The sequence below is a fragment of the Lissotriton vulgaris genome, chromosome 1_1, assembly GCF_964263255.1.
Source record: "Lissotriton vulgaris chromosome 1_1, aLisVul1.2, whole genome shotgun sequence".
NCBI classification, from domain to species: Eukaryota; Metazoa; Chordata; class Amphibia; order Caudata; family Salamandridae; genus Lissotriton; species Lissotriton vulgaris.
The window spans coordinates 997,234,234-997,259,101 of NC_141685.1; positions in this window are offsets into that span (position 1 = coordinate 997,234,234).

Consider the following 24,868-nt stretch of genomic DNA (forward strand, 5'->3'; position numbering starts at 1 on the left):
CCCTGTCACACCATCCCTCCCGATTTTTCCTATGACACAGATAACGCCCGCTAACCCTGTCCTCGCTGCGGGAATGACAACAAGTCTCCATCTGCCCAACCCCTGCAGTTTTACCCCCACACGCCCTATTCCTGCTTCCCCGTGGTCTACAGAAGCAGGATTTATATAAATTGTTGAATTCCCCCAGACTGGCCTCCTTGCGCTCTGCAGTCAGCTTTTCGTCCCTTCGAGAAAATGACCTACAGAGGCAACATTGGGAATGTTGGATAAATAACGGGAATATTTATGCCTTTGAAGAAATATGGTCCACCTTTTCCCAGTGGACGATTATGGAACAGACCACCTGGGCTGAATACATGTGTACCCTGGTCATGCAAAGATTTGAGAATGCGCTTACGCAGACACCCATCGGATTAATGGACCTTAGCTCGCAAATAAAAAGAGGCGATGTTCAGGGAGAGGGGATGTTTGGCACTATGTCTGCTTTAATGGCTTACCGTGATATGATCACTTTTCCCAATACCCCTCTAGAAACAGCTATGCCAATGAGAGAGGCGGCCCCTGTCTTTGTTAATGCACTTACCGATGCCAAAAATAATGGCCGAGGGGCTGTTGAGGCACACTGGCGTAGGCTTTGGGTTCATGATCCTTGGAAAAGGTCAGAAGTAATGCAGTTTAAAGGACAATTACCAGATCCCCGCAAGAATCCGACTGCCTTTTACAGAGAATTAGGTCAGATCATATCTGCAGGTACTCTCATTCTTGAGGATATAGATTTACTTTTTGGTACAGTTGTCCCCACTGAAATTTGGGACAAAATTCGACATACTGACCATGAAGTAGCATTGGGAGGTAAATGGGCTGACCTACAGGCTATGGAAGAAGCAAGGGTAGGAGGGACTAAACCAGAAGCTGCCATCCTTACTTTGCCCAGTAAAATAATGACGTTTTTGAAAACACTTTTGCCGTAAACTGTCATTAACTGGGATAAAATAAACGCCTGTAGGCAGCGAAAAGATGAGAATGTGGCTGACTTCTTTACCCGTTTTGAGAAAGAATACAAGGGACATACAGGCACATGCATCAAGCGTTTGCGAATTCGCAAATGATGTGAATCGCAATTTCAGAGCAATTGCGTCCGCAATTGCCTGTGTAGAAATGCAACATCCAAAGATTTGCGAAATTCGCAAAATAATCGCAAAAAACGAGAAATCGCAAAAAATAATCTGAGAAGACAAGTGCGATTCCTTATCTGCGAATCGCATTTACCGATTCGCAAATAAGGAATCGCAATTGATATGCATAAAAAATCGCTAATTGCGATTTTCTCAAAAATCGCAATTTTGCACTTGCAAATTAAGAAGGGACACTACCAGGTGGTAAAAATTTAAATCTAACCTGAAACACCTGCAAACCAACTGAAAAAGTATAAAACACACCCACACAAGGCCCGAGAGCTCAAAATGGCTGGTCTGTACCTGATGGCGAGGAGGATGCGGCTGCTAGGTGCTCGACAGAGAAGGAGGCGAATCAATGAACGCATATTCAGAGTGCGCATAACTTTGCTTGGGCAGCAGGACGACGAAATATACGTTAAGTATAGGCTGAATGGACAAATGATTCTTGATCTAATTAATGAATTGGACCCCATTCTTCAACGCCAGACACATAGGACCCAAGCTATCCCAACGCACGTACAAATATTATGTTGCCTAAACCTACTGGCATCAGGCAGTTTTCAGGGAGTAATTGCAGTAGCCGGAGGAGTCTCACAAAGTGCATTATCAAGAATGTTGAAAGCGTTCCTTGATGCCATGATCTCCCGGATACATGCACATATCAGTTTTCCAACCTCAGCCCATGACCTAGCTAAGACTATGCAGGAATTTTACCAAATAGTTGGCTTCCCACAAGTAATTGGTTGTATAGATTGCACCCATGTTGCAATATGTCCCCCAGCTACACAGGAATATTTGTATAGAAATAGGAAATGCTACCATTCCCTCAACATTCAGGTTGTGTGTAATGCCAAAACCATCCTAACAGACATTGTTGCTCAATTTCCTGGCAGTGCACATGCTTCATTCATCTTCAGGCAAAGTGGCATGAAGACCCGACTTGCAAGGGGAGAGTTTGGAGAGGGACATTTGCTAGGTAAATATGTGCTACACAGCATTACAAACTTGTTACAAATGCATATCTGAAACATATAGTTGACATTTCTTCTTTTCTCACATGTAGGCGACAGCGCATACGCCTTGCGCAATTACCTCATGACACCTTATCTCAATCCTGCAACAGCCGCCCAAAGAAGATACAAAGCAGCGCATATCTCAACAAGGAATGTGATAGAGAGAACATTTGGGCTACTAAAGAGCAGATTCAGACGCCTACATAAGACAGGAGGAGCAATGAAGTACAACCCAGAGCAATGCTGCAAAATTGTGGCAGCATGTGCCATGCTGCACAACATAGCGACAAAGGGAGGCCTGGAAATTGACCTTTCTGACAGTGACTCTGAGGATGAAAACCAGCCAATCCTCCAGCCCTCAACGTACGGGAGCCCTCCAAACAGATCAGTGTGCTTATTGTAAGGGGTACGGCCATTGGATAGATGAGTGTCCCGTGTTAGCTGAACATCCGAACAGGGAAGACTCGGCCTTGCGCTCCCAAGGTGGGGAGGCCGACTAGGGACCATGGCCCGCCCCATCCACAAGATAAAGAACGCAGGCCCAGGGTTGACGCTCCCATCCGGCAGCGCCCCGCTAATAGGTTTGATGGGTACGAAACAACACGCACTTATTACAATGAAGATTATGATGAAGTTGATGAGACAGGTCCTACCAGGCATAGGACAGCCAGGAAAGGTGTATTACCAGAGTGCAAATTACAGTGGTTCAAAGGGGTCCGTATGTTCAAATGTCAGTTATGGGGAACGATCAGAATTTCCTTTTGGATACTGGGGCCACCAGGTCTTCTATTGCACGTCTGTCAGTTCCGGACGCACCCCTTTCTGGCAATATGAATGTCTCCGTGGGTTTTGCAGGAACATCTGTGACGAGCCCTGTCTCTGAACCCCTTCCTTACTACAGGTTGCAGTGAAAACTTGTTAGGCATGGATTTACTGTAAGCTCTGTATGCGACCATATCATGTAGTCCCCAAGGTGTATCCGTAACAATTTCTCCCACCACAGCTTCCTATATGTACCTGTCCGGTCCCCTCCCACCAGAATTGCAGTCTTTACCTTCCTCCCTCTGGGCATCATCAGACACTGATGTAGGGTGTCTCAACATATCCCCTCATGTGGTACGCATCCAGCCAGGTGCACTTCTACCCCGCCTCCGGCAGTATCGACTGCCCGCGGAAGGAGAAATGGCCCTTTTAACAATATTATCTGAATTAATGGACAAGGGCGTAGTGGAGGAGACACGTGGCAATATCTGTAACAGTCCCATTATTCCCGTTCTTAAAAATACCAATGGAGATGCTCTCTGCCCTAAAATATACAGATTTGTGATTGACCTGTGAGCCCTTAACAAACTAACAATCTCCCAATATCCTGTTGTCCCCGACATTACAGCCCTCTTAACGATGGTCCCTTCTGACGCCACGCACTTTTCTGTCATAGACCTGAAGAATGCTTTTTTCAGAATTCCTATACATCCTGACAGCAGACATTTTTTTGGTGTCTCACTTGGTGGGCGGAGCTTTAGATTCAGCCGCGCCCCTCAAGGTTTCACCGAGAGCCTCAGTATCTATAGTCAAGCCCTAAAAAGTCAACTAGATTCCTTGGAACTCCCTGATAATTCCACACTATTACAATATGTAGATGACCTCCTCATTGCTGCAAATTCTGCCCCAGCATGTAAAGAAGCTACTCTCTGTTTGTTACGCCACCTGGCCCTCCATAATCACAAAGTCTCTTTGAAAAAGCTTCAGTTTTGTCAAGAGAAGGTGACCTATTTAGGTCATCTCCTCTCAAAGGAGGGAAGGCAGCTCACCGCTGATTGTGTAGCCATTATCAATGCTATGACAGCCCCATGAACACAAAAGTAGGTGCGAGCCTCCATAGGCCTAACCTCATACTGTAGACAGTGGATTTCCAATTTTTCGGCCATGGTCAAATATCTTCTTGCCCTCACCACTAAAGACATATCAGACAGTCCCTTTTCTTGGACTAGAAAGCATGCGCAGGTCTTCCAAGATTTAAAAAAGGCTCTGTGTACTGCTCCAGTCCTCGGTACTCCTGATTATAACAACATTTCTATCTTTTTGAACATGAGACAGACGGCTGTGCATGCGCTGTCTTGACCCAGATGTTCGGAGGTCACCATCGGCCATGTGCCTATTTTTCAGCCACCTTAGATCCTTTTGCAAGGGCTCTCCCAGGATGCCTATGGGCGACCGCTGCAGCCACACTTATGGTCCGTCAGAGTGCGGGGATCATCATGAACTCCCCCCTGGCTCTGATGGTCCCCCATTCTGTAGATACCCTCCTTAATAATACCAAGACATAGTACCTCACTAGCGCACGACTCACAGGATATGAACTGACACTCTTTGCCAGCCACATTAACATCAAAAGATGCACTGTACTAAACCCCGCCACATTACTCCCACTGGATACTCAGGATGCATGCTTAGACCCACATGACTGCATATTAAGGACAGAGGAAGAGACGGAGGGACGGGTTGACTTACAGGATACCCCGATAGCAGAACCAGAAGGTACACAGTATGTGGACGGATCATGTCTCTGAGGGTCAGGTGGTAACACCTCAGCTGCCTACGCCCTCACGACATTAGGGCAAGTAGTAAAAACAGCTCAGATTCCACAGTGCTCTGCTCAAGCAGCAGAATTAGTGGCCCTCACTAGAGCTTGTGAGTTAAGCAAAGGGATGACGGTAAATATTTATACTGACAGCCAATATTCCTCTGGGGTGGCCCACAACTTCGGGAGGTTGTGGAAAGAAAGGAATTTCCTTATTTCCCATGGGACCAAAATTCAACATGGCCCCCTAATTCACCGACTGTTAGACTCCCTGACCTTGCCCAGAAGTGTGGCCATTATAAAATGTAAGGCCCACAAGAAAGTGACAGATGATGTTGGGAAAGGCAATGCCCTGGCTGACCAGACGGCCAGACAAACAGCTCTTAGAAAAAGGGAAGGAATGTATGTAGGAGGTCCCGCCAGGTGGGTGGTAGACGAGGGCATGGTTGAAAACACAGTACAGAGTGTGATTGACATTCAGTCCCATACTACTCCTGAGGAACTAAGGGTGTGGAAAGAGCTATTAGCAAAGGAGGGAATTGATGGTTGTTGGGTCCGTACGACTATGGAAAGACAATGGATGTAACCTGACAGTCACGTGCTACCAGTAGTTACGATGGCCCATGGTCCTGCTCACATCAGTGCAAAAGGGATATGTAAACTGTTGGAACCTACATGGTACAACTCTAAGATACCAGCATATGCTGACAAACTGGTTAAAACATGCATGATTTGCCTAATATATAACCCAGGAAAAGGCACAGTTACTCCTAAGGGAGGATTATCCCCTCCTACCTTCCCTTTTGAAGTCCTCCAAATAGATTAAATCCAGATGGACAGATGAAACAATTTAAAATATGTCCTAGTGGTGGTCTGTACATTCAGCCGATGAGTGGAGGCCTACCCTGTCAAAGACTGCATCACTATCACTACCGCCAAAGTACTATTAAAAGAGTACCTCCCACGATTTGGTTTGCCCAGCTTGGTCTGAAGTGACAATGGGACACACTTTACAGCCCAAATTATGGAATATGTCTGTACAGCATTGGGTATAAAACAAAAATTTCATGCAGCTAACCACCCCCAGTCAGTAGGTCTAGTGGAGGTGTACAATGGCATCCTAAAAACTAAAATGGCCAAAAAACTTGCAGAGACAGGTGTCACTTGGGTTGATGCTCTGCCCTTAGCCCTACTGTCCACAAGAACAATGGCCCACACCAGGATAGGGCTATCTCCCCATGAAATTGTGTTTGGGAGACCTGCCAACGTATGGGGTGTCCCACGGCCTAAGAAACTGTCTAATGTTGAATACCCTGTATTAACTGATTATCTGTACAGTCTGACTAATACCTTTCGTACTCTTTATCACCAGGTGCATGAGGCCATACCTGATAAAAGCGAGGGCCCAGGACACGTTACCCAACCTGGTGACTGGGTCCTGATCCGGAATTTTCAACGGACTAAGAGTCTCGAGCCCCGCTGGACACAACCCCGTCAGATGTTACTAGCCACCCGCACCGCCGTGAAAGTAGAAGGTCGGAAGAATTGGGTGCATTCATCGCACTGCAGGCGTGTGCCTCTGCCCCTCCCCTATGATCAGTGGATGAGGGAAGGACTAGGAGACTCAGAAACAGAAACAGTCCCAATGTTTGTCCCATTCAGCGATGCCAGACTGCATTCTACATCTACGGAAGCAGAGAGTGACAGCATACTGAAAGGAAGGGTGGAACCCTCCCTTAACTCTGCTCAACACCAAGAACAATTGTTCCTCGACCATACTGTCCCTAATTCTGACCGATACAACTTGCGCCCCGAGGGAAGGCTTGCCCTTGACTTCACCAAGTACCTATAGGCTGTAAGGCTGTGATCTTCCCCGGCTGAGAGTAGTGCTGGTGTGTCAGACTAAGGTAAGCCATAAGGGCCCTTGGCACCTGCGCACAGTGAAGCAACCACCAATCACAGACAGCCACTAGAGGTCCCTGGCTTAGCACAATGGCCGCCGTCCAAAACACCCGAATCCAGAAACAAGATGTCAGCCTCCGACATAGTAAATGTTTCATGTTCACCGTGGTGACGCGGTTTATCTCCCTCATCCTGTCTATCATTGGTTGGCTGTTACTAATCTACCATCCTGTTACCTCACCAACTCCTACCCCAACTCCTGCAGAACACCAGTATTACTAGTTACCAGCCCACGAGTTACTCCGCCGTGCAGAATTCTTCATAAACACCTTCATCCAAATGTTGCATCATCACCAGCTGATCATGAACACTTCCAACTGCTGGGTGTGTGGACTGATGCTGCATTCCATGATACACCCTGTCCCATTCTTTCCCTACCCCTTTTCCATCTCTGGATCTTGTCTTGCATGGTGGATGTTGATGCAGGAGGCCTACACTGTCAATGATACTGCCAATTCTGCCCTTGGAACATTTCGGAATGACTTCTGGCGGAACAGATCCGGCCATGCCAATGCTCCTTTTTTGCCCGACCAGCTCATCCACAACGCTACTATCACCAGATGAACTCTGTGAGATGGTAGTATTCAACTCAACTAATCGACGAACATTTTCCAGATTCCGCACAAGAAGGATACTGCCTGATGAACGAGACACTGTGAATGTCATAAATGTGCAAGGCCGTGTCTGCATTCATGGCCAAGGGACTAAGAAAGTTGGTACCAGTACGTGTGATATCACAAAAACGGTAAACTCTACATCTCCTCCGAATCTGGTGGCATCCCCCAACACCTATTTCATCTGTGGTACTGCCACCTACACTTAGCTGGGCCTTGATCAGGGTGATTAAACAATGACTTGAAAGACCGGGCTTTGATCAAGGTGATTGAACAATGACCTGAAAGACTGAGCCTTGATCAAGCCAAGTGAACAATGATTTGTGTACCAAGCCTTGACCAGGTCACCATCTACAAACGTCGTCTGGATCTGGTTATCAACTGCACACACTGCCCTGATTGAACAATGAACTATCAGCCAAAAGACTGGAATGGAAAAGTATAAAAGGCTTGTAAGCTGCGGAGTAAAGCAGCAGACTCCTCTGTCTTGTTTCTGACGAGCTTGAGACTCTGTTCCATAGCCCGGGCTATTTGAATAAATCTGGGTTTCTCCTGCAGACGAAGGTTCCTGTGTCTCCTTTTACTACGTATGAAGGGTATGGAAGGCTTGGGTGGTTCCCCGCCACCGAGACCCAGTAAGTGGGTTCATCCGGTTCCTCAAATGGCGCCCGACTAGAGACTCCACGAGCACGAAGGTCAGGCCCGATGGATGTGAGTGGGTGCACGGAGAGACTCCGACGGAGGTACCCTACCCGAGGGATTCTTGCAATCCGGTAAGCTTAACGACTCGCCCGCTGTTCCTCCCCACCCGGTCTGGGCCACTTGACAGCATTCTCGCTGGAGTCCCCTAGAAAATAATTTCTGGAGCACGACACAGGCCTACGTCTGCAGAAGAGAACTACCCCTGTAAGGTAAGGGTGCACTGATCACCCACCAAGTCTGTATGATTCTGTTGTTGACTTTCGCAAAAGCCAAACTGTTATTGACTTTTGCCAAAGCCAAGCAAGCGAGGTGAGTTAAAAAAAAATGCTGGTGTCTGTTCTGTATGATTCTGCTGTTATTGACTTTTGCAAAAGCCAAGCAAGCGAGGTGATTTTAAAAAACTTGCTGGTGTCTGTTACCCGTTTTTTTAAGCATGCCAGTCAGTAGTAAGTTCAAGAGATTATGTTGTTGTATGTGTACGCAGGACTCCCAGCTACAGGGGGCCTGTCCGCTTCCTCCAGAAGGGACCCCTGGCCATACAATGTATGTTAAACATGGCCCTTCTGCCATAATATTTTCCTCATTCTGGGTAAAATATACAAAACAAAGTAATACAGAATTACAGTGGCCACTTTATGGCTCCTTTAATTCCCAAGGTTTCGCCAACTTAGAGGAATAATTAATGAAAAGAAAAACGCGCCCGTCTATGTTTGAATCCATCCAATTTTGGAGGAAAGAGATAGAGCAAAGAGCTAGAAAGCAGAACGCTCACGAAAGAAAACAGGAACGTATGTCAATGGCCTACCATGCCAGAGAAAATTTACAAAATCAAATAACAAAATCAGTAGAAATAGCTGATAGGGAGCATGGGGCCAGGGTACAAAAATGCTATCCAGCTTGTGAGGAGAAAGGAAAGGGTCAGATGCACGGGGGAGAAGAAGGTGGTTCCTTGCTTGATACCATACTAGAAAGCCCTCCTGCATATGCCCCAATGTACCCTGCCCTGACGCCTCACACCCCGCATGTCCCCCCACCACCACCCACTCCTGCCCCCACTGCCCCTCTTACTGTTTCCCCTGTCACACCATCCCTCCCGATTTTTCCTATGACACAGATAACGCCCGCTAACCCTGTCCTCGCTGCGGGAATGACAACAAGTCTCCATCTGCCCAACCCCTGCAGTTTTACCCCCACACGCCCTTTTCCTGCTTCCCCGTGGTCTACAGAAGCAGGATTTATATAAATTGTTGAATTCCCCCAGACTGGCCTCCTTGCGCTCTGCAGTCAGCTTTTCGTCCCTTCGAGAAAATGACCTACAGAGGCAACATTGGGAATGTTGGATAAATAACGGGAATATTTATGTCTTTGAAGAAATATGGTCCACCTTTTCCCAGTGGACGATTATGGAACAGACCACCTGGGCTGAATACATGTGTACCCTGGTCATGCAAAGATTTGAGAATGCGCTTACGCAGACACCCATCGGATTAATGGACCTTAGCTCGCAAATAAAAAGAGGCGATGTTCAGGGAGAGGGGATGTTTGGCACTATGTCTGCTTTAATGGCTTACCGTGATATGATCACTTTTCCCAACACCCCTCTAGAAACAGCTATGCCAATGAGAGAGGCGGCCCCTGTCTTTGTTAATGCACTTACCGATGCCAAAAATAATGGCCGAGGGGCTGTTGAGGCACACTGGCGTAGGCTTTGGGTTCATGTTCCTTGGAAAAGGTCAGAAGTAATGCAGTTAAAAGGACAATTACCAGATCCCCGCAAGAATCCGACTGCCTTTTACAGAGAATTAGGTCAGATCATATATGCAGGTACTCTCATTCTTGAGGATATAGATTTACTTTTTGGTACAGTTGTCCCCACTGAAATTTGGGACAAAATTCGACATACTGACCATGAAGTAGCATTGGGAGGTAAATGGGCTGACCTACAGGCTATGGAAGAAGCAAGGGTAGGAGGGACTAAACCAGAAGCTGCCATCCTGACTTTGCCCGGTAAAATAATGACGTTTTTGAAAACACTTTTGCCGTAAACTGTCATTAACTGGGATAAAATAAACGCCTGTAGGCAGCGAAAAGATGAGAATGTGGCTGACTTCTTTACCCGTTTTGAGAAAGAATACAAGGGACATACAGGCACATGCATCAAGCGTTTGCGAATTCGCAAATGATGCGAAGCGCAATTTCAGAGCAATTGCGTCCGAAATTGCCTGTGTAGAAATGCAACATCCAAAGATTTGCGAAATTCGCAAAATAATCGCAAAAAACGAGAAATCGCAAAAAATAATCTGAGAAGACAAGTGCGATTCCTTATCTGCGAATCGCATTTACCGATTCGCAAATAAGGAATCGCAATTGATATGCATAAAAAATCACTAATTGCGATTTTCTCAAAAATCGCAATTTTGCACTTGCAAATTAAGAAGGGACACTACCAGGTGGTAAAAATTTAAATCTAACCTGAAACACCTGCAAACCAACTGAAAAAAGTATAAAACACACCCACACAAGGCCCGAGAGCTCAAAATGGCTGGTCTGTACCTGATGGCGAGGAGGATGCGGCTGCTAGGTGCCCGACAGAGAAGGAGGCGAATCAATGAACGCATATTCAGAGTGCGCATAACTTTGCTTGGGCAGCAGGACGACGAAATATATGTTAAGTATAGGCTGAATGAACAAATGATTCTTGATCTAATTAATGAATTGGACCCCATTCTTCAACGCCAGACACATAGGACCCAAGCTATCCCAACGCACGAACAAATATTATGTTGCCTAAACCTACTGGCATCAGGCAGTTTTCAGGGAGTAATTGCAGTAGCCGGAGGTGTCTCACAAAGTGCATTATCAAGAATGTTGAAAGCGTTCCTTGATGCCATGATCTCCCGGATACATGCACATATCAGTTTTCCAACCTCAGCCCATGACCTAGCTAAGACTATGCAGGAATTTTACCAAATAGCTGGCTTCCCACAAGTAATTGGTTGCATAGATTGCACCCATGTTGCAATATGTCCCCCAGCTACACAGGAATATTTGTATAGAAATAGGAAATGCTACCATTCCCTCAACATTCAGGTTGTGTGTAATGCCAAAACCATCATAACAGACATTGTTGCGCAATTTCCTGGCAGTGCACATGATTCATTCATCTTCAGGCAAAGTGGCATGAAGACCCGACTTGCAAGAGGAGAGTTTGGAGAGGGACATTTGCTAGGTAAATATGTGCTACACAGCATTACAAACTTGTTACAAATGCATATCTGAAACATATAGTTGACATTTCTTCTTTTCTCACATGTAGGCGACAGCGCATACGCCTTGCGCAATTACCTCATGACACCTTATCTCAATCCTGCAACAGCCGCCCAAAGAAGATACAAAGCAGCGCATATCTCAACAAGGAATGTGATAGAAACAACATTTGGGCTACTAAAGAGCAGATTCAGACGCCTACATAAGACAGGAGGAGCAATGAAGTACAACCCAGAGCAATGCTGCAAAATTATGGCAGCATGTGCCATGCTGCACAACATAGCGACAAAGGGAGGCCTGGAAATTGACCTTTCTGACAGTGACTCTGAGGATGAAAACCAGACAATCCTCCAGCCCTCAACGTACGGGAGCCCTCCAAACAGATCAGTGTGCTTATTGTAAGGGGTATGGCCATTGGATAGATGAGTGTCCCGTGTTAGCTGAACATCCGAACAGGGAAGACTCGGCCTCGCGCTCCCAAGGTGGGGAGGCCGACTAGGGACCATGGCCCGCCCCATCCACAAGATAAAGAACGCCGGCTCAGGGTTGACGCTCCCATCCGGCAGCGCCCCGCTAATAGGTTTGATGGGTACGAAACAACACGCACTTATTACAATGAAGATTATGATGAAGTTGATGAGACAGGTCCTACCAAGCATAGGACAGCCAGGAAAGGTGTATTACCAGAGTGCAAATTACAGTGGATCAAAGGGGTCCGTATGTTCAATGTCAGTTATGGGGAACAATCAGAATTTCCTTTTGGATACTGGGGCCACCAGGTCTTCTATTGCACGTCTGTCAGTTCCGGACGCACCCCTTTCTGGCAATATGAATGTCTCCGTGGGTTTTGCAGGAACATCTGTGACGAGCCCTGTCTCTGAACCCCTTCCTTACTACAGGTTGCAGTGAAAACTTGTTAGGCATGGATTTACTGTAAGCTCTGTATGCGACCATATCATGTAGTCCCCAAGGTGTATCCGTAACAATTTCTCCCACCACAGCTTCCTATATGTACCTGTCCGGTCCCCTCCCACCAGAATTGCAGTCTTTACCTTCCTCCCTCTGGGCATCATCAGACACTGATGTAGGGTGTCTCAACATATCCCCTCATGTGGTACGCATCCAGCCAGGTGCACTTCTCCCCCGCCTCCGGCAGTATCGACTGCCCGCGGAAGGAGAAATGGCCCTTTTAACAATATTATCTGAATTAATGGACAAGGGCGTAGTGGAGGAGACACGTGGCAATATCTCTAACAGTCCCATTATTCCCGTTCTTAAAAAGACCAATGGAGATGCTCTCTGCCCTAAAATATACAGATTTGTGATTGACCTGTGAGCCCTTAACAGACTAACAATCTCCCAATATCCTGTTGTCCCCGACATTACAGCCCTCTTAACGATGGTCCCTTCTGACGCCACGCACTTTTCTGTCATAGACCTGAAGAATGCTTTTTTCAGAATTCCTATACATCCTGACAGCAGACATTTTTTTGGTGTCTCACTTGGTGGGCGGAGCTTTAGATTCAGCCGCGCCCCTCAAGGTTTCACCGAGAGCCTCAGTATCTATAGTCAAGCCCTAAAAAGTCAACTAGATTCCTTGGAACTCCCTGATAATTCCACACTATTACAATATGTAGATGACCTCCTCATTGCTGCAAATTCTGCCCCAGCATGTAAAGAAGCTACTCTCTGTTTGTTACGCCACCTGGCCCTCCATAATCACAAAGTCTCTTTGAAAAAGCTTCAGTTTTGTCAAGAGAAGGTGACCTATTTAGGTCATCTCCTCTCAAAGGAGGGAAGGCAGCTCACCGCTGATTGTGTAGCCATTATCAATGCTATGACAGCCCCATGAACATAAAAGTAGGTGCGAGCCTCCATAGGCCTAACCTCATACTGTAGACAGTGGATTTCCAATTTTTCGGCCATGGTCAAATCTCTTCTTGCCCTCACCACTAAAGACATATCAGACAGTCCCTTTTCTTGGACTAGAAAGCATGCACAGGTCTTCCAAGATTTAAAAAAGGCTCTGTGTACTGCTCCAGTCCTTGGTACTCCTGATTATAACAACATTTCTATCTTTTTGAACATGAGACAGACGGCTGTGCATGCGCTGTCTTGACCCAGATGTTCGGAGGTCACCATCGGCCATGTGCCTATTTTTCAGCCACCTTAGATCCTTTTGCAAGGGCTCTCCCAGGATGCCTATGGGCGACCGCTGCAGCCGCACTTATGGTCCGTCAGAGTGCGGGGATCATCATGAACTCCCCCCTGACTCTGATGGTCCCCCATTCTGTAGATACCCTCCTTAATAATACCAAGACACAGTACCTCACTAGCGCACGACTCACAGGATATGAACTGACACTCTTTGCCAGCCACATTAACATCAAAAGATGCACTGTACTAAACCCCGCCACATTACTCCCACTGGATACTCAGGATGCATGCTTAGACCCACATGACTGCATATTAAGGACAGAGGAAGAGACGGAGGGACGGGTTGACTTACAGGATACCCCGATAGCAGAACCAGAAGGTACACAGTATGTGGACGGATCATGTCTCTGAGGGTCAGGTGGTAACACCTCAGCTGCCTACGCCCTCACGACATTAGGGCAAGTAGTAAAAACAGCTCAGATTCCACAGTGCTCTGCTCAAGCAGCAGAATTAGTGGCCCTCACTAGAGCTTGTGAGTTAAGCAAAGGGATGACGGTAAATATTTATACTGACAGCCAATATTCCTCTGGGGTGGCCCACAACTTCGGGAGGTTGTGGAAAGAAAGGAATTTCCTTACTTCCCATGGGACCAAAATTCAACATGGCCCCCTAATTCACCGACTGTTAGACTCCCTGACACTGCCCAGAAGTGTGGCCATTATAAAATGTAAGGCCCACAAGAAAGTGACAGATGATGTTGGGAAAGGCAATGCCCTGGCTGACCAGACGGCCAGACAAACAGCTCTTAGAAAAAGGGAAGGAATGTATGTAGGAGGTCCCGCCAGGTGGGTGGTAGACGAGGGCATGGTTGAAAACACAGTACAGAGTGTGATTGACATTCAGTCCCATACTACTCCTGAGGAACTAAGGGTGTGGAAAGAGCTATTAGCAAAGGAGGGAATTGATGGTTGTTGGGTCCGTACGACTATGGAAAGACAATGGATGTAACCTGACAGTCACGTGCTACCAGTAGTTACGATGGCCCATGGTCCTGCTCACATCAGTGCAAAAGGGATATGTAAACTGTTGGAACCTACATGGTACAACTCTAAGATACCAGCATATGCTGACAAACTGGTTAAAACATGCATGATTTGCCTAATATATAACCCAGGAAAAGGCACAGTTACTCCTAAGGGAGGATTATCCCCTCCTACCTTCCCTTTTGAAGTCCTCCAAATAGATTAAATCCAGATGGACAGATGAAACAATTTAAAATATGTCCTAGTGGTGGTCTGTACATTCAGCCGATGAGTGGAGGCCTACCCTGTCAAAGACTGCATCACTATCACTACCGCCAAAGTACTATTAAAAGAGTACCTCCCATGATTTGGTTTGCCCAGCTTGGTCTGAAGTGACAATGGGACACACTTTACAGCCCAAATTATGGAATATGTCTGTACAGCATTGGGTATAAAACAAAAATTTCATGCAGCTAACCACCCACAGTCAGTAGGTCTAGTGGAGGTGTACAATGGCATCCTAAAAACTAAAATGGCCAAAAAACTTGCAGAGACAGGTGTCACTTGGGTTGATGCTCTGCCCTTAGCCCTACTGTCCACAAGAACAGTGGCCCACACCAGGATAGGGCTATCTCCCCATGAAATTGTGTTTGGGAGACCTGCCAACGTATGGGGTGTCCCACGGCCTAAGAAACTGTCTAATGTCGAATACCCTGTATTAACTGATTATCTGTACAGTCTGACTAATACCTTTCGTACTCTTTATCACCAGGTGCATGAGGCCATACCTGATAAAAGCGAGGGCCCAGGACACGTTACCCAACCTGGTGACTGGGTCCTGATCCGGAATTTTCAACGGACTAAGAGTCTCGAGCCCCGCTGGACACAACCCCGTCAGATGTTACTAGCCACCCGCACCGCCGTGAAAGTAGAAGGTCGGAAGAATTGGGTGCATTCATCGCACTGCAGGCGTGTGCCTCTGCCCCTCCCCTATGATCAGTGGATGAGGGAAGGACTAGGAGACTCAGAAACAGAAACAGTCCCAATGTTTGTCCCATTCAGCTATGCCAGACTGCATTCTACATCTACGGAAGCAGAGAGTGACAGCATACTGAAAGGAAGGGTGGAACCCTCCCTTAACTCTGCTCAACACCAAGAACAATTGTTCCTCGACCATACTGTCCCTAATTCTGACCGATACAACTTGCGCCCCGAGGGAAGGCTTGCCCTTGACTTCACCAAGTACCTATAGGCTGTAAGGCTGTGATCTTCCCCGGCTGAGAGTAGTGCTGGTGTGTCAGACTAAGGTAAGCCATAAGGGCCCTTGGCACCTGCGCACAGTGAAGCAACCACCAATCACAGACAGCCACTAGAGGTCCCTGGCTTAGCACAATGGCCGCCGTCCAAAACACCCGAATCCAGAAACAAGATGTCAGCCTCCGACATAGTAAATGTTTCATGTTCACCGTGGTGACGCGGTTTATCTCCCTCATCCTGTCTATCATTGGTTGGCTGTTACTAATCTACCATCCTGTTACCTCACCAACTCCTACCCCAACTCCTGCAGAACACCAGTATTACTAGTTACCAGCCCACGAGTTACTCCGCCGTGCAGAATTCTTCAAAAACACCTTCATCCAAATGTTGCATCATCACCAGCTGATCATGAACACTTCCAACTGCTGGGTGTGTGGACTGATGCCGCATTCCATGATACACCCTGTCCCATTCTTTCCCTACCCCTTTTCCATCTCTGGATCTTGTCTTGCATGGTGGATGTTGATGCAGGAGGCCTACACTGTCAATGATACTGCCAATTCTGCCCTTGGAACATTTCGGAATGACTTCTGGCGGAACAGATCCGGCCATGCCAATGCTCCTTTTTTGCCCGACCAGCTCATCCACAACGCTACTATCACCAGATGAACTCTGTGAGATGGTAGTATTCAACTCAACTAATCGACAAACATTTTCCAGATTCCGCACAAGAAGGATACTGCCTGATGAACGAGACACTGTGAATGTCATAAATGTGCAAGGCCGTGTCTGCATTCATGGCCAAGGGACTAAGAAAGTTGGTACCAGTACGTGTGATACCACAAAAACGTAAAACTCTACATCTCCTCCGAATCTGGTGGCATTCCCCAACACCTATTTCATCTGTGGTACTGCCACCTACACTTAGTTCCCCCGTAACTGGTCTGGTACCTGCTATATGGCCTTCCTCCTTCCACCAACGTATTCCACCCATGGAGGTTACCACCTGTCAATGAAGGGCGCTCTGCACCGCTAACGTAGGGTCGTCATATCAGCCGAGGATACAGCAGGCCAGGAAACGGGGGACTTCTTTCAAGGTTTCCTTCCTTTCTGGGGCCCCATGGCCAACAGGTACAAGGACTGACCAGGGTCCTTGAAGCCACCATCACAGTAACAGCTGTTGCCCTCTCCAACATCACTGCAGAGCTGCAGGCGGACTGCCTCATAACGCTTCAAAACAGAATGGTCTTAGATATCATCCTTTCCGATCGTGGTGGTGTGTGTAAATTGATCGGCTTCAGCTGCTGCGTGTACATCCCAGACAACGCACCTACAGTGTACAATGCCATCCAACGTCTGCATCACCTTTCTTCCAAAATTCATCTGGATGAAGGCAACTGGTCCCTCACAGGCTGGATCTGGGGCATCCTTTCCCAGTGGGGGTGGAATATCCTCCTCTTCCTTGCCTTGGGAGTAACTGTCCTGATCTCCTTCTGTTTGTGCTTTCAGTGTCTGCCAGTGCTCTGTACAATGTGTGTCCAGACCATCTAACCTCCACCCTCTAACGTTCACAACACCAATATGATGATGATGCTCCAACAAGAAACCAATGGCCTTATGAACATTGACATTTCTTAAAGTATTTGCCACTCAATGGCAAAAGGAGGGTCTGAGGAAAAGTGTTCTTCTGATCGGCATCATTTGTACTGGGAGTCCATTGCTTTTTCATTGCCATCTCGTGTCAAACACTTCACACGACCCACCTGATCGTTTCTGCTGATGCCTGAGGAAAACTAACTAACATGACAACAGCCATCTTGCAGCCTGTATTTCTGCCCAGGAACTGTTGCACACCCAACCCCCCTGTTCTTTGCAGTTCAACTGAAAGCCACAAGACACTCACACCCTTAGTAAATGATTTGTTTTTCATCTCCTGCTCCCAGCCTGGTAAACATTCTTGACACCGTGATCAGGTTATCAGGACATAGGTCTGACTGCTGGGCCTTGATCAGGGTGATTAAACAATGACTTGAAAGACCGGACTTTGATCAAAGTGATTGAACAATGACCTGAAAGACTGAGCCTTGATCAAGCCAAGTGAACAATGATTTGTGTACCAAGCCTTGACCAGGTCACCATCTACAAACGTCCTCTGGATCTGGCTATCAACTGCAAACACTGCCCTGATTGAACAATGAACTAACAGCCAAAAGACTGGAATGAAAAAGTATAAAAGGCTTGTAAGCTGCAGAGTAAAGCAGCAGCCTCCTCTGTCTTGTTTCTGACGAGCTTGGGACTCTGTTCCATAGCCCGGGCTATTTGAATAAATCTGGGTTCCTCCTGCAGACGAAGGCTCCCGTGTCTCCTTTTACTGTGTATGAAGGGTATGGGAGGCTTGGGCGGATCCCCCGCAGCACAGACCCAGTAAGTGGGTTAATCCGGTTCTTCAAGTCTGCTAGACATAGATTGAATAGAGTGGCTGCCAGGAAGCACCCTTGTTTGACATCTCTCTCTCTATCTGGATTCTGGATTTCAAAAATTGTGCATCAAACTGGCTGGCACAACTAAGATCCTTGGACCCCGCCTAGCTGCTGCTAGTCAGACTCATCAAATTGACCCCACATGACCACTACGGTTAATGGAGACCATTCTTTGCATGAAAAACCAGACACCGACACAGTGAGGAAAGTTAATTGCACATTTAGCTTAACCAATTTTTTATTTGCTGGTGGTACTTTGTGGTAACACAATATGTCCCTCAACTGTAACTTGGCCTCAATATTATACATGTTAAGGTGCCACAGGATGATGATCCCTCCCTTATAAATCCGTATTTGTAAAGCGCAAACTACTCACCCTTACCGGTCTCAAGGCGCTGGGGGCCGTCGTGGAAATTAAGTGAGCTATTGACCAGAGTAACATGGTGCTGAGCTAAGCTGCCACCGGAGCCAGGGATCGAACGTGAACCCTGTGCTCTGAAGTCAGCTGCCCTGGCCGCTGCACCACGCCTCTTATTGGACTGACATACCACAAAGTTCTGACTTTAATTTTTTCAACAACTTGACGATATTTTAGTCCTTGCCTTTTATTGCCACTTAAAAAGTTCTCCAGAGACATTAATGCTAGTGTCTTTAAATCATTTATAACAAGATCTGAATATACATCTATAGGCATTTGCCAGTGCTGTCAAATTTATATCATAATTTTTTTATGAGAATGTACATGGACCAATATGAAGTACAATATTCTACTCCATTAGATTTAGAAGCACCATAATATCTCAAAAATGTTTTAATGACAATGATGGCGGTATGAATATTTTAATACAGCACCAGCACTTTAGCAAACCGTGGCAGCTCGGGTAGAAACCTTTAATTTAACCAATCATGGTAGATTGAGCCGCGACTATAAGGATACTACCATTGAACAGCACTAGCACTTGAAACCCATTTGATCAAGATATGTGCATTTGTATTTGTAGTGAAGTATGGTATTACACAGCACGAGCACTTTGTATATTTAAAAAAAATTGTAAAATGAATGAAAATAGAAGATTATGAGCTGAAATCACGAAGGAGAAAAAGGTTTCAAAAAGAAAAAAGACTATGCTGTAGCAATCTTGTGAAAAAAGTGTTTCTACTAAGTTTACTGTGTTTAAAAATAATGTGTCCCATTACTTATATGGTGGGAGCAATGGCGCCTAGTGTGTGTGATCAAGGCAGCAGGAACTGCCGAAACGCGTTACAGCTAAATAAATAAACATGCAATTATGTGTCGGTGTCTGGTTTTTCATGCGAACAGAGCTGTTCGCTGCTGGGTGCGGCCACACTGACATGCCCTCCCGCATGTGTGTGTGTGTGTGTTTGTATATTTTTTTTTTTAAGGCACGTGGTTGTGCAATGAAGAATAGTAAATCTATACCTACCTTCACAATATTTTGACTCTTGATATGAATGCCACAATATTTTTTTTATCACAATACTTCTTGTCTCGATATTCCGAAGTACACCTATCCCAAAACTGTAAAGGATGCCCAGATTCCGATTCCTGAAAGGACAGTATAGTCGGAGAAAATGTCCTGTAATAATGTTTGTAACATTACCTATCATATCATAAGTATTCTGTCTCTCACACATTGAAGGAACTTGCTCGTCACAAAAAAAGAGCAAAACAAACAAAGTTTGAGATTGACAGCAGCTAACTACCTTTCTACAGATTCCTTCTGTGAATCCTGCAAGTGGTTCAGCTATTTCAGGCCTTGTGTAGCTATTTCAGTCCTTGCCTTCTCACCAGGCACTTGAAAACATTCAGGCCAGAACTGTGGAGCTGGGATCAGAGGCTAGCGCTGGTCTCTAGTGCCTTGTGTACAACAGAATGGTGCCCACAAACCTCTTCTTAATTACTGAGTATTAACTGCTCAGGGTAATGCACAAAAAGTCGAGCCAATTGCCACCCTTTACCCCTCTAGCTGCTTCAGTATTGTTTCTGTGTCCGGGGTCATCGGAACGCAGTTGGTTCTACTCATCAGTTTCGCGACACCTGCAAAGTGTCGCACAGGACACATTCACCAAAGAGGAGACACCAGTGAGTCTCCCCCTCACTATGGTGCCCTACTCCTTCATTGCTTTCTTCATCCGCCACCTTCAGTCCTTCCAAGGTCGCCAAGTGGTTTAGGGCCACCATTTTGTCATTTCCTGCAAGAGAGTGAACATGTAAGGTGTGTCTTTGAATTTAGTTGTGGTGGAATCGCCCCAGTTTGCTCTCATCACTCGAAGCAGAGGCCCCACATTGCCCCAAAGTCTCAGGTGTTGCCTATAAGGGTACAAGGAAACTGTATTTTGTTCTTACCAGGCGATTCCGAGTTGTGTATGTCAAAATTGGGTGCCCGCACTAACCTCAAATATTCTGAAATCATTTTGTAGAGGCACACAGAAGGAGGTGGTATGTGTGTAATAGTCATCACCTTTCATTTGGTTGCCGAAGCCCCTCTGGCATTGGCTTCATCCGACCGAGGATATGGTGCCATTTATGTGAAGAGACATTTAAATACGGTTTCAGAGCGTAGAGCATGTTTTGCGAAACTGTTCGTGCTCATCTTTGTCTCTTTCCATTGGACATTGTCTCACAGTATCCCCAATTCCTTCTCCCTCGCCATTTGAAATTAGCATTTCAGTTGATCCTGGGTGGTGGTCAAAAATGTGTACATCCGGAAAACTTCATGGGCTGAAACCGTCTTCTCTTTCAATAATTTTTCAAAATGAATGCGGCGTCTGATAGACTCTTGGTTTACCCACAGCTTCACTTGCACATATTGAAGAAGCCTCTCCAACCGGTGAGGCGGATGTGCCGGACATACAGATGGGGGCGGGACCGCCCTCCGTGACTAGGTGCCCGCCCTCTTAATGGCCACTGCGTGGCCTCGGGCAGGCGCATAGTCACCTCAGGGCTACAGAACATTCCCCCACCCCCACATACCCAAACCCGCAAAGGAAACACAGACAATTAGAAGTTTGGGTAAAAAATTGCTGCAGGATTTATTTACATACAACATATGTAAAGATGGTGGGTTAGCTTACGGGCGATCCAGGACAGGCCGCATTCTCGCCACCTGCCCGCCTGTTTGAGCCAAACAGCACAGTGGCGAACCACCCAACTGCTGTATAATAGAATTAATTACTGACACACCCATTGCTGGGCGTGACTAGGCAAACCCCCGGTTGCACAGGCCCACAACCGCCCGAAGGACTACTGGGGCGCCGACACGGATTCCTGCCCCTCCCATGAGGTTACAGGTTAGGCTCTGGCACCCCTATGTGCCCGCTGAAGTACATCATTTGCACCTCTCTTCTTCCGGATCGCCCCGTAACTCCGCCACAGCCTGTGCGGTGGTAACCGCTGCCGCACAGGCCCCCCACCATTGTTACCTATTCTACCTGCAACCTCTGCTCATGAGTGCTTCTTTTAAGTCCAGCAGGACGAGGTCTAAGCCAACAGGTGTGAGGTGAACACCATCTTCCTCGAAGTACCCCTTCACCTTTTCCTGAATCAAATCATGTTTAATGAAACCCAGCCCTCTGCGCTGCGTAAATTTTTTCATGGACGCATTTATGCGCCTTCTTGCTCTCTCGATTGCCTCGCTGGACTTAGCACCCCGCCAGTGTCTCCTAGGCACTATTTCGGACCACCAGACCTCGCATTCACGCAACATGCTGCCAATGATACCCAGGTCGGTTTTCATTTTGAGAAGTAGAGCGGATTTCCCCACGGAGGTAATGTCATTGCCACCCAAGTGGATTATTAAATGATGGGGAAGAAGTCCACCCTGGGCAAGGGCCTCCCGCAGTCGAAAGAGTAGGCTATGCCAGCGCATGCCCGGGAATCCCAACCACACGCATTCTATCTCTGAAAAGGTACCAGTCCACTGCCTGATGGCAGCCCATCGTGCCAATCTGCTGACCATAGAGTGCCCCAAGACCCACACACGAGCACCTGTCAAAGAAAGACGCGATATGTTCAAGGGTGTTTATTCACAATTTCACATGTTATACACAAATATCACGAAGCACAGCAAACAAAATCAACACAAAACTGAAATGGGATCAAGGCCTAACATAACGCCTATAACAAGCAGATTCCCAGCGCCCAACCGACTGTACCTGCCCTGGAGACATCCCAGCGTGGAAGGCCGATGTGGCCGCCCCTATACGGAAGGAGTGACTAGAGAACTTCTTCCCTTGAACCAACAAACCAGCCCTGTCAAGGCAAGCCAACATGATCTTGTCCATCTGGTATTTCGTTAAGGGGCTGAGGTCGGCATGCACTAAGAGGTAACCCGGCCCAGGAGGGCGCAATGCGAGGAAGGCTCGTAGAACTGCCACTGGGCAGCAACGAAAATCCCCAAGGGGGGAGAGTCTAATAAGAGACCCTTTACCAGACTGATCCGTCTTAGATCTCCTCAGCGTAATAGACAACCCACCCTCGAAATTAATATCCTCCACACCCAGGGCATCCCGAGAGGTATCGGACTTGGAACGAGCCACCAGCTCACTACTCCTAAAAGCCCCGAAGAAAGCTAGGACAAAGGCAGCAGAGAAAAGGGCCGCCTCATACCGAGAGTGCACAACTGCCTGCAACACCTGCAACATGGCCTGGAGAGAAGGGAAATCAATGGGCGACCTGTCATCCGGGGCCCTCGGATCCTCCCGCGCCCAACCTTTCAAGGCGGCCCTAATCACAAAGGACGAGGTGGGATCCTGCCCCCCACCCAATCTAGTCTCATGACCGATGGCCGCTAGGTGGCCGCAAACCCAGGAATGCGATCTCTTCTGCTTCTTGGCCCATACTATAAAGGCATGAACTCTCTTCTCAATTGGCAACGCTTGCAAACCCAGGTCAGAGATAACTTTAGTGAACGTAGCACGGTGACTTGCGTAGCGTTTACGTGTACTTAACGCTAAGGATTTCTCTCCTAGTTCCCTCATGTGCTGCTCCACTCCAAGATGTGCCAAAGCCTTGGCGCAAAGGGGGTCATCTCCTCTCTCGCCTGAGGGCAAGCTGCCCGGAAACGATCCAGCTGCAAACGAGAGAGAGCGTCAGCTGCGACATTGGTGACCCCTGCAATGTGTCTGGCTCTAAATTCAACATTGCAAAACAGGCACCTGCTAGCCAGTTCCCGGAGTAGAGACAGCACCCAGGGGCAGCTGGCAGACAACCCATTGATAGCCTGTACCACCGCCATGTTATCTGACCAAAACAAGACCTTTCTGTTGGACAGGATCTCCGGCCACAGGTGTAGGGAAATGACAATGGGGAAGAGTTCCAGGACAGCAATGTTAGATGTAATGCCCCGCTTGCGCCAAGAATTGGGCCAACCCTGCGCGCACCACTGCTCTCCCAGAATGGCCCCAAAGCCCTCGCGGCCCGAGGCGTCCGTGAACATGTTCAACTCAGGACTCTCCACCCACGGGGACCTCCACCTCACAGTCCCATTAATATCTGACAAGAAAACATCCCACATCCGCAGATCCTTCTTGAGACCAGAGGTCAACCTGACAAAATGGTACTGTTTGTTAATCTTAGCGGTAGCTTTGGCCAAGCGCCTTGCAAAGACGCGCCCCACAGGAATCACTCTCGCAGCAAAATTTAGTTTACCTAGCAGGCTCTGATTGACCCCCAGAGGTGCTTTGTCTCTGCCTAGCAAAGCTTGAATGTCACTCTTCAAGGCCACCACCTTTTCTGCTGGGAGACGAGACACTCCCTGGACCGTGTCAAGCTCAATCCCCAGGAAAGTCAGCACCTGAGCAGGGCCCACGGTCTTACCTGGCGCCAGTGGCACACCCAAGCGACTAGCCAGCTCAATAAAACAGTCAAGGCCCTCCTGACACTCCTGCGTGCCCTCCCTCCCAATGAAAAGGAAATCGTCTAGGTAGTGAGACACCGCTGCCACTTTATATTCCTCTGTGAGGGCCCACTGAAGGAAGGTGCTGAAGGCTTCAAAGAAGGCACACGAGACAGCGCAACCCATTGGCATACACTTGTCGAAGTAGTATCCCCCCTTCCACTTGAAGCCCAGGAGGTGCTGGCTGTCAGGATGGACTGGTAACAAACGGAAAGCTGCCTCTATATCTGCCTTAGCCAGCCAGGCCCCCTCCCCTGCCCTCCTCACTAGGTCTATGGCCATGTCAAGGGAACAGTATGAGACAGAGCAGGCCTCTTCAGGCAGCCAGGAATTGACAGAGTTCCCCTCTGGGAAGGACAAGTTGTGTATTAACCTGAAAGCCCCAGGTTCTTTTTTAGGGACAACACCCAAAGGGGACACGACAAAGTCCGGAAGGGGGGGGGGACAGGAAAGGCCCAGCCACCCTCCCCAAGGCTACCTCCTTGATGATCTTTTTCTCAACAACCTCCGGGAGCTCCCTCACCGATTTTTGGTTTTCAGCATCTCTGCTGACTCTAGGACCCTGATAGGGGATCTTGAAGCCCTCGAGGAAACCTTGAGTCAGGGCATCTCTATCTTTCACATTGGGGTATTGGTGAAGGAGGGCAACCAGCCTAGGTAAAATGATTGGAGATGGGCCTTTGGACCTGAGATGGGGGGGGTCCCTAGCGGGCAGCA